Source organism: Sinocyclocheilus rhinocerous, unplaced genomic scaffold (genome assembly GCF_001515625.1).
Source record: "Sinocyclocheilus rhinocerous isolate Xijiao unplaced genomic scaffold, SAMN03320098_v1.1 scaffold148, whole genome shotgun sequence".
Taxonomy (NCBI): domain Eukaryota; kingdom Metazoa; phylum Chordata; class Actinopteri; order Cypriniformes; family Cyprinidae; genus Sinocyclocheilus; species Sinocyclocheilus rhinocerous.
Window position 1 is genome coordinate 4,309,379 of NW_015653472.1, and position 14,963 is coordinate 4,324,341.

Here is a 14,963-nt window from a genome sequence, read left to right on the forward strand (position 1 = left end):
AGCGAGAATGACAATGTGTGATTTTGTGAATAGATTGCATGTGACATCCATTGCAGTGGAATAAGAAGATATGACCCCATGTTGAGAATATGGCAGCTGCCATTCATTCCCTTTTGATGTCCTTATTTCACATTGACACTGAGAATGTACATATGTTGACAAAATACCTGTCAGCAGTGCTGAGGCAGTCTCTTTTACTACTGGACAACAAGCGAGAATGACAATGTGTGATTTTGTGAATAGAAACCATATGGGTTATAAATGTACACAAAGGCTTTTTCCAAAACTGAAGCAGAATCAGCTGTTTCAACTGAGATGGTGTGAAACACCGAGCCGTTGAGGTTTGGATGGAACCAGCGGTAGGACTGCACACACTGAACTGTTTAAAATTCTGTAATGTGCTTGCGTGCGCTAAAGAGCGTTTGGTTCACATAAAGGCTGCATGTGCTTATAGGATGCACTGACGCTATATACAACAACATGTGATGACATTACAGACATGTGGACAAATGAGAATGTTTTGGTTATGTTGACCTTTTGAAAGTGCCATCTAAGATTCTGTTACTTGAGTGATTGTGCAAGCTGTTTCTTTCACTCAATAATCACTGACGAAGCGTTCAAACCACTCATTAGTTTCACCTCATCCCCAATCACATCCACTAGACACCACAACATCTCTCAAGACACCAAACCTGGCAATATTACAAACCATTTTAGAGACTGCATGGGAGAGATTCTCATTAAGCACTAAATGGACACATTCTCACAATGAGGCAGCTTGTGGAAATTGGAAAATATTACTATGAAGCCAGTAGATAATTTTCTTTAGCATTTCTGTCTTGCTTTGCATTAAAAATAACCAAATACTCTTAAAACAAGTTACGTGAGAACTGTTTAAGAAAAAATATAAAAAATAAATACATTGTATTATAATATACAAGAATCAGAAACCGTCTTAACGCGCGCATTAGCCAAAATGAATTCTGCCCCACTGCTTAATGTCCCTGAACAGTTAAATTAGTTTTTAAACCAAAATGCTTAAAATGCATTTAAATGAAAAGCTTACATTATGACGCGCAAAAGACTACAAATAGACTGAATAGTCTTCACTGTGTAAACTCAATATACATTATTTTACAAAAGCGATTCGGTCAAGGACAGTGAGTGATTTTCTTTCTAATGTTTGGCGTTTTCCCCTCTCTCTCATTTTTTTCTCTCACTATTTGTTATTTATTTTTTTTAGAATAGTTGACATTTTTACTTATCGAAGATTGTTCTTTGCATGACCTTTTCTAGATTACACCAGAATGAAGTGAAGAGAGGTAAATGCAGACATTAGGCGCAGCGATCACCTGATAGATAGGCTACGTGCACATACAATGTATAACATGTGTCTAATAAATTAATTAATTTTCTTAGTATTTGTGGCTTCTTTTGCTGTAAAAAATGCATATAATATAATATATAATATATATATATATATATATATATATGTAAATAAAAACTGTACACTGCAAAAATAACTAAATATCCTTAAAACAAATAAATTTACTTGAAAGGTTTTAAATAAAAAATGAATGAATGAATGAAATTAAAATAAGGTTTTATACTTAAAAACAAAACAGAAAGTAACAAAAACATTCTAATATATAAACTCTGCTTTATTATTTTACTGTTTGTTGTAATGTTTTTAATAGGAATCAAGAAAAAAAATTCTGATTAAGAAAATTATTTTTGCTTATGGAAATGCCATTTTCCCTCCAGAAATGCACATAGACAAAACTGACCATATTCTCCCCCCTCAACTCCCCTGCCTCCCCTTACATTCTTTTTTTAATTCCAGACCATTGTGTTGTTTCTATAAGCTAAATGCTTTAAAAGGTATAGAAGTCCCTTGAAATGAGAGCATTAGGATAATTGAACAGCTTAAAAACTGGAATCTAATTGTGCGGGCCCCTCTGGGGGCCAATATTGAACTACCTTATAATAGGTCTGAGATATTCTCTTCATGATTTATTGCCAAATCCCTGTATTTTTCAATACATTATAGTTTCTAAATTGTGTTTAAATTGAGTGTGGAGGGGCTCAGGCCATTAGGAGATGCAGAAATGAAGATCATATTTAAATATTCATGCACCCTTTACCTTATTACTGAATCTGAACACTAACAAAATCAATATTAAGTGCAGTTTGACATAAATTTATTTATGAATTTCGACTTTCTAAGTAGTGTATTTTTCACTCAAAAATTGCCAGTATAATGTAGTAATGATATCAAAACAGAGTGTCAGGGTGCATTAGACGGCCAGGCTCATGAAGCGCCACATAAAAACTCCAGAGCATTCATGTAAAATTGCTTACTGGGCACAACTGTCCCGTTTTACAAACATCACTCATTTTACTGCCCCGTATCGCACGCCGCTGCTTCGCTGGATGTGAAACTGAGGGAAAGATACAGTTGTCTTGTTTGCTCAAACGATAAGCTCGTGTTAAGCCCGATTGTATTAGAGCCTTAATGCGATGCAACGTAACAACCGATCAAAACGGATGCCCTTCCGTTGCTTCACCTGTCCTTATAACTCACCTTCCTTTGCTCTCAGCCAGCGTTCTCATCTACATAGCAATACCATGAATTAAAATGAACCCGGAGAAAGAGGGGGGAGGAACGCTCACAAAAGCAAATCACACAATTGCTTTTACTTGCTTATGTTCTAAGATTTTATTTGTGAGCGCTTACTCTGAGAGAACAAATAACACATCAGTGATGCATGGATGGCAACAAATGTTCTTTAACTAAAGCGAAAGACACTTAGGCTACATTGGATTTTTTTCTCTTTTTTTTGGTCCTTAACATTGAGTATTGAACATTAAACGGGCCTTTACTGGGCTGATGCCATGTCTCTGGATACAAAGATGATGTTGTTGAAGCTCAGCATCAATCCAGAGAAAGACAGCGAAGCCATACATCTCCGAGTTTAAAATCATCTAAACAGATTCAAAGAGCTTGATTCTGTTTGAGACCGTCTATAAGCATCTCTTATAAAATCTTTAAGCATTGGGAACACATGGAGTAAACGAGGAAACCTTTGAATGAGCTTATTTTCAAAACAGACAGAACTATGCGTGTATGAAAAAAGACAGTTATTCAAAGTCTAATGTGATTCATGCGGGTCTTTTAGAGTTTAATACAGTTTTTCCCCTCACAGAATCTTTGTACTCCTTTTGGTCATTTCAAAGCCATTTCTAAACAAATACTAAGCAAATAACTACGAATGAGTTCACTGCAAATTTGCTTAGCTCTGGTTACAGACTGCCACTTCCGACAGCTTGTCAAGAATCACAGCTTTCACTGGGCCTGCTTCTGTCCTATTGTGTACAGTAATGTTGAGGCCAGGACTGTGATGTGAACAGCCTTGTCAGCTGAGACACTAGCTCACAAGGTGAGGTGGACGAAGACCGAGACAGGTCATAGACACTCAAGATCCAACTAGAGATCAAGACGCACAATAAAAACAAACTGTATCCACTCCTGTCCACTCAGCTCAGGTCCAAGTTACTTTAGCTGACCTTATAAAATGACCTCACTAATGAAAGGCACATACTCAGAACTGATGATGCAGGTATATATAAAAAAAAGGATTTAAAGGATTATTGAATATCATACCATGGAAAAATCAGATAGAATATTTGTTTTCTACACAAATTTATAAAATATACGATAAAACAAATGTTTGCATTGTGTTGACATCACATTATCTCACAATGTATGCACAAGTCTCATTAAAATTTTTATAAAAATTACAAATTATACAGTAATAACAATATTTCCATCCAAAAATGTTGCCTAAAATAGGCTTCATTTTCTGAGTAAAATATCATTTTTATGAGATTCACCCTGCAATACACAATATTGAGGCAATATGGCTGTCATTTTCAATATATTTTGCTTTATCAAATCATCTCAGTATTGCATGAATAATAAACATTACAGGCTAAATCACACAAAAAAAAATGGGGGTCATATTTTATACCAAACTCAAAAGAAAAAAAGTTCGCAATCTGTTGCATTTTTTTTTTTTGGAGATCTTATCACATTTCCCACCTCAAAAAATCATTTTGATTCTTTTAATTCTATTTTTTATTACAAAAAAAAATATTAACAAATATTTTGAAAATTACCAAAAATATAAAAAATGTTTAAAGAATTACACATAATACATTAATGAAAAAAAATACCATCCCAAATTGTTGCTAATGTTGCTAAAAATAGGCTTCTCATAAATATGATTAAATTTTTTGTAAAATATAACTTGGACATTTCTTGATCATTTCCACGAGATTCACCCTGTAATACATATTTGTTTCACAGAATACTAAGATGTGGCTGTCGTGTTCAATATAAACTTTTTTAAAAATCCAACAGTATGGCGTCTTCCTTCCATTCCACCCAGTTAGTTTGTCTTTTTGTTTATTTTCTCATGAATACAAAAATTCCATAAAAGGTGCGCAAACCCGATGAAATAGTGACATCATAAAGCTAAAGCCATTATAGAAAGATTAGCCACCCCATTCTGAAATATCAAGATAGACCCTGCTCTCTTTTCATCATGTTGCTGCTTTTTTTTTTCCCCTCATTGCTTTATACACATTAGAGAGAGGAGCCATATGTCATTACTGTAATACAAGATAAAAGTCAAAAGTTGGACTCTTTAAAGCTGCTTGCTAGGATTAGCAATAAAGAACTGTATATAAGTCTCAGAAGAGCTTAGCAAGCAGAAACCAGGCCTCTAAACATCAGTCAATTTATATTAGAATTTCCATACATGCATTTGCTTGTTACTGTCAATATGCAAAAATGGTGCTTACCGACAAATAAAGCATAATGTACTCAAGCCAGCGCATCAATAACTGCATCTGAGCTTTAAAAGAAAATGCAAAAAGGGGAGAGAGCACAAAGATGGCTCATATGAAATATATATCGCATTAAACACGAAAACGTCAGAAAAATAAAGCTGGCTCTTCGCTCGCACGACAGACCCTCCATTCATCTTAGTGGAGACTGTAGCTCAACAGGAAATAAATAGCATCCTGTCAGCTCCCGTATTTCATTGAGTTACACAGTCAGGTTTTCGTGTTATGGACGACTCTCATAGCAGAGACCTCCTAGAAGAAGCATAAGCGTAAGAGGCCTGTGAGAGAGACAGAGAGAGAGAGTGTGTTATGAAAAATGGAGTCAGAGGCTACAAGAACAGAGCAGTTCAAGCTCACAGTGGAAGATCAATGAAATCAGATTGCAGGCAAACAAAAACTAGCGAAAAGTGACAGTGTCTGCCTTTATCGTGATTTCAAACGGTCATATATAATGCATGAAATGAAAGCAGGCAAGGTAGACAGATGTGGCGTGTTAACAGCAAGGGAGCGGCTAGAACTGAAAGATGATTGACCGCCATCCTGGACATGAACTCCTGGAAAACAGAGGTCAGCTAAGTTGAAGGTGTGATGCCAGAGGAACTGTTAGCTGTGTGTATGGTGTTGTGATTGGCAAGAATAACAACATGATATTTTATCACTAGAATATCAAATATCACTAGGAGCGTCCTCAAAATCTCATCCTACAGGCAAACTAAGTCAATGTATCACATCCCACTGGAATGAATGATGAATTAAAATAAATCAAAAGTCACAGAAAATTCATTCATAATGTTAGAAACGATTTCTACTTTAAAATAAATGCTGCTCGTTTGAGTTTTCTATTCCTCAAAGAATCCTGAAAAACAATCACTGTTTCCATAATCATTCTAAGCATATTAGAAAGGTTTCTGAAGGATCATGAGACACTGAAGAATGAAGTCATTCTGAAAGCAGAAAATTCAGCTTCGTCATCACAGAAATAAATTATATTATTTTAATTATATTTAAATTACTTTATATTAAATCATATCATTTTACATTTTATACATTATATACATTATATAAATAAATTACATAAAAGAAAACAGTTATTCTAAATTGTAATAATATGTCATAATATATTTATTTATTATTATTATTATTATTGATCAAATAAATGCAGTATTGGTGAACACAAAAGACCTAAAAAATTGTTTATATACATATAAAATATATATATATACATAAATAATTATCACTGTTGTTTCTCCAAACCTAGGGCTTTTTTAAAAAATTGTGAAAATTAGTTAATATAAATAAATTAATAAATAAAAAAGTAGTAAACAGAATTTCATTTTAAAAATTTTATTTAAAATTTTTGTTTAATTTAGTCAGTAAAGTTTAGGTTACATTTGGGTTACATTTACCAAATTACACAATATTACCATTTCATTTGGTTTTCTAAGAATTGGTCAAAAATCATGACAGTAATAATGGATATTCTATCGACAGTTGTAGCTTTTAAAACCAAATCTACAAACAGTCTTTGAAAAAAATGTATTGTCGTTATCTTGCTTATTGGGGGTTGTTTAGCAATATAGTTCCTTTGGAACTATATTTGTAATAAAACGAAACGCTTCCACTAGCAGAATAAATTAACAGTGGATGTTAAAAGTGCATTTATACAGTAGTAAAATGGCTTTTTCAAAGAATATGTATATAATCGATAACTAAAATCCATTTCTTTTGCACCCATGAGCAATAAAGATTTCCTTTGGGTTTATAAGTCAACGTATAACATCCCTTGTCCCAAACCTAGTTCATCTATGACGTATGTCCCTCTAGTACAGATATTCAGCATGCAGCGGTTGCCATGTGTCTGATGTTGGTGAACTCAAAAGCTTTTTCCGGCATTTGCTCCCGCAGGTCTGACATTCAAGATCTCTCAATTATGTATGAACAGCAAGCAATATCCTTTACCGTCATGCCCACACAACATATTTCATCTTCCTGGGCACAGATGCCCTATCAAATTCTCCACGTAATTATGATGACTTATTAAAAATGAGCTCAAACACATTATTAGTAAGACTGCAGTTAGTCTCAGTGGCCAAAATTATTTTAAACCACTTCTATTTTTAAGCTGTGCACAATAGACGAGACTTCACTGGAAGCCCACGGCAACAGGTAAAATTCTGAGAGATTTCAGGCAGCACAAACATCTGTCAATGTGTCAACATCTCTGAAAGGTCGAGAAACGAGGCAAAGTGGCTAGATTACAGCAGATATTGCTTGGGAGAAATTCAGTTTTTTTTCCTGTGATATGAAGTGATATATTTCATGTCCTTTTTCAAGCAAACCATCCGGCTCTGGCGTGACTTACTGAAACTCACTGAAAATGTCATTTTTTTATTGGTTGTATAAAAGGCCTTTTTGTGGCTGTGGTTTCCCGGTGTATAGAGTACAGCCACATCTTGGGAATACACAGCTCAGCGGAGAGAAAACATCTCAAACACCATGTTTATCTGCCACACAACATGCAGCCATTAAAAATACATGAGGCCACCATCCATTATTCCGTCTCCGAATGGCAAAATCTGCATTAAGCTTGAAGAATCCTTCTGTTTTAGGATAAATAAATAAAACAGGCACTTAGAGATTCCTCTTGCTTTATTATAGAGAGAGGAAATGCATGTGTTTGCAGAGGAGCAGGAAATGTGCGGCGCTTTCTAAATATGAATGAATAAATCAAAACGTTTGCAATTCGGGCCTCACGTCTTTTCTTTGAATTCAAATGATTTTGCCACTTTTCTGAGAAAAAGCATTTATTATTTAAATTACTTGTTACTTTTTCAATACCCAGGTGATTTCTGCCGTAATGTGCCCAACAAGTATTGTCAGTTGCGATTCGGGTGCAAATTCTGTAATCAAAAGTGGCATCAATCTGACATGAAAAAAACTTAAAAATTTAGCAACACGAGACAAATGGAGAAATGCATGCCGAAACAAGGAAAAGCAGTGCCGCGTACACAGTCTTCCAATCAATAATTCATATCTCTCACATCGAACAACTTCTGTCCTGTTTTCTTGCCTCTCTTGTGTAATTTATGACTCTCAACATTGTGCGTCTTAAATTTTTGAGAGATCTGTCAAAATGGATGTGTTGCTTTTATTAAAAATACCAACAAAAAAAAAAAACCTTGAACGGGCAGTAAGGGAATTAAGGGAATATTCCGGGTTTAGTAAAAGTTAAAATGTCAGTTCACCTAAAAACAAATATTCTGTCATCATTTTCTCACCCTCACATCGTTCCAAACCTGTAAGACATTCTTTCTTCTGTGGAACATAAAAAAGACATTTTGAAAAATGTCTGAGTGTTGTTTTTTTGCCCATGCAATGGAAGTCAATGGGTACAGAAAAAGTCTGGTTACCAACATTCTTCAAAATATCTTCTTTTGTGTTCTGCCAAAGAAAGAAAGTCATACAGAATTGGAATGACATGAGGGTGAGTAAATGATGACAGAATTTTAATTTTTGGGTGGACTATCTCTTTAAAGGGATAGTTCACCCAAAAATGAAAATTAGCCCATGATTTACTCATCCTCAGGGCATCCTAGATATATCTGACATTCCTCTTTCAGACGAACACAATTGCAGTTATATTTAAAATTGTCCTGGCTCTTCCAATCTGTATGGCAGTGAATGGTGCCCCCGTTTTTGAAGCCTAAAAAAAACATACATCCATCATAAAAGTACTCCACACGGCTCCGGGGTGTTAATAAAGGCCTTCTGAAGCAAAACGATGCGTTAGTGTAAGAAAAATATCGATTTTTAAAAATGTATAAACTGTAATCTCCAGCTTCCGGTCGCTCAAGCAGGCGCGTTCACAACAAGGTGTTCGAGCGTATGACGTAGGCATTGGGAAGTCCACAAGTCAAGTCAAGTCACCTTTATTTACATAGCGCTTTTAACAATACAGATTGTGTCTGTACCACACCACACCACAACTATAATGATATTGACAGAGAAATAACTTTTTTGCCACATTATTTTTTCAGCTTATACACAAGTTAACACAAGAATTAATGTAATTAAAATGTTATTTTAAAAAAATCACATTTAAAAAAAAAAAAAAAAAAAATCACATTTATGCTTTTACATGCTCCAAAAATAGGCCCCATTCACGTCCACTGTAAGTGCCTCACCATAACCTTGATTATGCTTTTTAGAAATGAGGGAAGAGTCAAAATTGTGTTAATCAACATTATGCCACAAATTCTATTAATTGGCCTATTAATTAACTTGAACCTGGAATATTCCTTCAATATTCATTTTAAATCTAAAACTGTAAATCATTTCTAGACATCCTGCTCCTCATAAAGCTCTTGTGATGAAGATTTCAGAAAGACCTGCATTCCTGCAAGCTGTATAGGATGCAAAATATTGCATTATTTATATCAGAGGTGCCGGTTGGATTAATGGTAAAACTTTAAGTGGCCTAACAAGCATACTTCAAATGATTAGCATGCCAAATATGAATCAGGAATGGAGGACCTCCTCTTTGACATGGCTGCCCTGCTCTTGTCATTACTGGGCACACTGTAACCTATAAGCAACCACTTTTCATCCACTGTAATTGCTACATAATTCAACAGATGCAGTAGAATGACCTCCAGGTAAACTTATATTTACTTTGCAGCTGTTAATGACTAAAGCTTTGATTAGCTCCTCTCTTAGAGGATGAGGATCCCAGACCTCATGCTTTGTTTTGTTCTGCAGTCAAAGGAGAGCTTCATAACCACTAATGCAAGAATGAAAAAAAAAAAAATAGACTATCTTCTAATTAAGATGGGCCATTTAACAAGTCAAGTCAAGTCAAGTCACCTTTATTTATATAGCGCTTTTAACAATACAGATTGTGTCAAAGCAACTGAACAGCATTAATTAGGAAAATAGTGTGTCAATAATGCAAAATGACAATAGTAAACACTAATTTTCCAGTTAAAGACAGTTCATCATTGAATCAGTGATGTCTTCATTCAGCTCAGTTCAGTTTAAATAGTATATGTGCAATCAAGTCAACACATTTTTCTGGTTTAATCACGATAAGATTTTTTCTAGATCCTGCATTAAATTTATATTTTGACCTCACTATTCGGGGAACAGACACAGTCTTTATAGATTGGACAGCACAAGTACTTCTATCATTTAAGCGGGTAGAACACAAGGAGGACAACTGGGAGGACTAGCGCCATTGGCTAGAGCGGTCCACATAGAGCTTCAAAGCTTGAACAAGGCAGAGCAGGTGAAGCCTCTCGTCCTCAACAGAAGCAAAATGAGGAGGACAGAAGGAGTGAAGCATGACCACTTGGGAGCGAAATTACGTGAACAAGACCTCGGGGACATGACCAGGTCTGGGCCTGGTGATATAGGGAGACCCAAAGGGTGCATTGATTCAGAGCCCCGGCTCTCAGCAAAAGAAACCTGTCCTGAGCCCAAAGGAGGAGGCGGAGCGCATGACAGTCCAGGGTGCACGACCGTGAGCATCCTTGACGGTTTATGTGAGACACTACTGCCATGTTGTCCATTCTGACGATCACATGACAACCCGTCAGAATTGGGAGGAAATGCATCAGGGCCAGGAAAAGCAGGACTCGTAGCTCTAGGCTTTTTATGTGCCACGAGAGAAACTCTCCCGTCCAGACACCACAAGCCAGTCTGCCCTTGAAGACTGCGCCCCAACCAGTTAGGGATGTGTCCGTCATAATCACTTGGTGACAGCAAACAGCACCCATCTTGACCCCCTGCTGAAGAAAGGGAGGGTCCCGCCTTGTCGAGAGGGCGTGAAAGCAACTGCATGACACACTTAGTAGGCGGAGGGCCGGCCACGAGGGACAATCTCCTTTGGATTTCATCCACCACAGAAATGGCCTCATATGAAGCAGCCCCAGGGGCAGCACAGGAGAGGCCACTGCCAAGAGACCCAAGAGTCTGGGACATGTGCGCACCGAATGGCATAGCTTGAATCGGGTCAAACACGTTTTGATACCGGAAATCCAAGCAGGAGCCAAAAGGGCCAATGAATTGGCGTGATTCCATATGGGCTTCAGACAATCGGCACACCCAAGGGGCATTCCCATTGCATCATAGCTATGCAGCGTTGAGTAAACCTATGAAGGAGAACGGTTAAACTGTCGCTTAATTTTTGTGAAAATCTTGACACATTTTTTCAGGTTCAAAAGAAAAGCATTTATTCGAAACAGACCATTTGGGGTTACTTTTACTTTTGATCAATTTAATGTGTCCATGCTTAATAAAAGTATTCATTTCTTTACAAAAATAAATTTTACTGTCCCCAAACTTTTGAACGGTAGAACGGTTGAATAATTGTGTTTGGTGATGCTAATCACACACTCCACCTTTAACCTCTTTTCCAGGAAGATATGGCCAGTAAACCATAGTAAGACTGTCTTATCACGCTAATACATGAGCAAACAGAAGAGTCTTTACTATGCGAGGCGCTGTACAGCTTACGTGGCTTTTGGTAGCTCAGAGACATGATTATTCAAAGGTAATATTTTATCTTAGCAGTTTGCAGAGCTTTGTTTGCCATTCTTTCATGCAGGGGATAAAAGAGCAGCCTTGGCGTGCTGGCTCTGATTATGATCTAATTGTTAACATTCAGTGTGCCTTATTATAAATCTGGTGCCTTACAATGAGCAGTTAGAGCTTTGTTAGTGTTGGCAGAAGGCTCTGAGAGAGCGATTCTGCTACCGGTGGTGCATTACAGAAGTACTAGTTAGCACTAAGGTGGCATGAGAGGAGCCCCTGCCGCCAACGACGACAATAACAACAAACAAACAGGAATTCATGGCAAGCGTTTATTATCTGGTTTAATTGCTCATCATCTGGAGGATCTGACAGTTGTGGTTAATGAGAGAGAGAGGAGAGGCGCAGGCTGTTGGCAGAGGGCTTCACGACAAAGAGGATGCTAGGAGAAGGGGAGGGAGAGTGGGGAAGTTTGACAACCGAGATCTGGAGCAACTCATTCCAGTCGAACAGAAGCAGTGGAGTTCTTTGTAAGTCTGATTAACCTGGATGTCATTAACACACAATCACAAAGAGGAATCAGGCCTTGTGTGTAATCAGATGGCGAACACACACAGGATATCACAAAAACTGAACCCCTTCCTAAAGATCTCATCTGGGCTACAGGCCTGGACACAGTTAAAAAAATGGGACCTCCCAGACACTGCAACATCACACACGTGCAAAACAAGTTCAAACTGACAATCGCCAGAACAAGGCCTCTGTGTGCTATAATGCTTCACCTACTGCAAACATGGACTGCTTAATGGACTTTAACTTACAAGACCAGGACAAGACTGCAATATGTGTCACAACTAAATCTAAATCTCCAAGCTAAACCTGTCCATCTTGCTTACTGCTGAATAACTGTCACAGTCAGCAAAGACGATGAAAAACTGTAAATAGATGAAGGATACGCTATACAGGAGTTTCAGAGCCCAACTGATCATGTGTGATTCTTTATCACCACAGAATTACACCAAAGGCTGTATTGGGTGGATATAACTTTTGACCTTTGAGAAATTACCATAGCTGACTTTGAAAAAAAAATTCTTGTGGTATTTCTTGCGGAGAGAAATATTTAAAAAGTAGGTTATTATAATAATAAAAAAGTAGTTTTTTTTGTTATTTGATATAAGTGGATTTCCTAAGTCAGAGACAATTAATAAAAAGGTTTTTTTTTGTTTGTTTGTTTGTTTGTTTTATTAAAAATTCTTAATGTTTTTGTTTTATTATAAATTACATCATCTTAATTTTTTTTTTGAAAGAAATTAATACTTTCAGCAAGGATGCATTAAATTGATCAAAAGTGACAGTGAAGACATGTATATTTATAATGTTTCAAAAGACTACTATTTTAAATGTTGTTCTTTTGAACTTTCTTTTCAAAGAATCTTGAAAACAAATATAAAATCTATAAATGTATCAAATTAAATAAATGCATTCTTGTTGAGCATAAGAGACTCCTTTAAAAAAAACATTTTAAAAAATCTTACCAACCCCAAACCTTTGAAAGGTAGTGTAAGTGGGGTTGAGCAGTGAAAATGTTTGTATTTTGAATTTTTCTATTATAAATTACATTATTAGCTAGTATTAACAATCTGACTTAAAAATGTAATTGAATTCTTAAATGTTTCTTATTTATTTGACATCAAAAATGTTTTAAATTTTTCAAACCCCTAATTTTTATTTTTTTATTTCCAGGTTTAAATTTGATTTGTAATCTCAAATTTTCAATGTGGTCTCAGACTTTTGGAGCCCACAATTATGTTATAAATTAACATGAATTTCATTATATGTCTTGGGCTTTTTTTGGAACTGCTTTGTATGATACACAAATGGGAAGTTGCAGATTAGGCCTAATGCACAAGCACAAATAGATGTTACATTAATCTTCATTATAAAATGGTGTATGCAATAAAAGGAAAATTTGCAAAAGCAAATGGGCTTTCTCTTCATACCACTCATGTGGCACCCTAATAAAAAATAATTTTCCATTAATTTCAAAACATTATAATCAATGGCAAATTGAAGACATGAAGAAAACTGCTTCATCAGCTTTAACTTACTAGGAGGGGCACGATGCCAATAGGGAACACCCTCCCAAAAACCACTGCTGCTAAACTAATTCACAAATATCCCATTGAGAAACTCTGGCACTGCTGAAACACAGCGTATGCCTGCATTCTGCCCACTGCTGCAGATCTGCATTCGCACACATGGGAATCATTAGGGCACACAAGTTGGCGAGTGTCCCTAGCAACCAGCTGCATGTGTTTATGTTTACCTTCACGCTCCTACCAGCTAATGCCATGAGTACATCTGCTACTGTGCAACGAAGCTGTGGTTACATGCATGGTTGACCCATGATTCTGTAATTGCCCAGCAAGTAAGATAAAGAGTCAGAGCGTAACCACCAAAGCCTTCCCTTCCAAGAGACTCTTTCCTCTGCCAGCTCTTGTCCTGTTGTGGAAAGCTCATTGCTGAATTGGTTCAACAAATTGAGCTGCAATAGTAATACTGCTTTTACAAACCAGAGCAAGATATGAGCACAGACCAAAAGTCATTTGAAACCCATTTAAAGCTAAAATGTAGGTTTATATATTTAGCTGTAGAAAAAAATTCTGATATTATATTATAAAAAATAGAATTGTACAGTAAGAATTGTGAGTATTCATTAGTTTGTTATATTTAAGTTTTTTTTTTTCCATTTTTCTATTTTAATCACAGAAGATTTTCTTTATTTCTCTAAAGTCAAAGGGAACATAATAAATGTTTGTTACTGTTCATATTTATAAATATCGTATTTTATTGTTACAATTATAATCAAATCAAATTAGAATTTATTTTGAAATTTAAATTGTATATATATATATATATATATATAACACTAACACTCTCTATTCTATTTCTATTCTACCTACTTGTTTTTCTTATGATTTATTAAACTAATAATTCATAAGATTTATGATAATAAATCATAAAAATAACCTTTTGTGTTTTTTTATGTTATGTAACAGTGAAGAGACTCTTTCCTCTGCCAGCTCTTGTCCTGTTGTGGAAAGCTCATTGCTGAATTGGTTCAACAAATTGAGCTGCAATAGTAATACTGCTTTTACAAACCAGAGCAAGAAATACACTGTAAAAAAAATTCACTCATTTAAACTTAAACAGCTTAGTTGCTGCCTTAAATTTATAATCAACTTGGCTGTACAAGTCAATTAAATTTCATATAACTCATTTTGATGAGTAAATGTAAAAAATATAGGTTGCCATGATTTTCTAATATAATTTTTAAATAATGTAATATATAATGTAATAAATCTATATATTTTTTTAAAACACTACAAGAACAAAGTTTTGTTAATGTGTGAATGTTTAGATCATATCGTTATCAATTATGACAATTAAAAACATCTCTGAAAGCAATGCAAAATTTAACCAGTGTGTGGTTTCAAACATCTCACAGATGTGCAACTCGTATG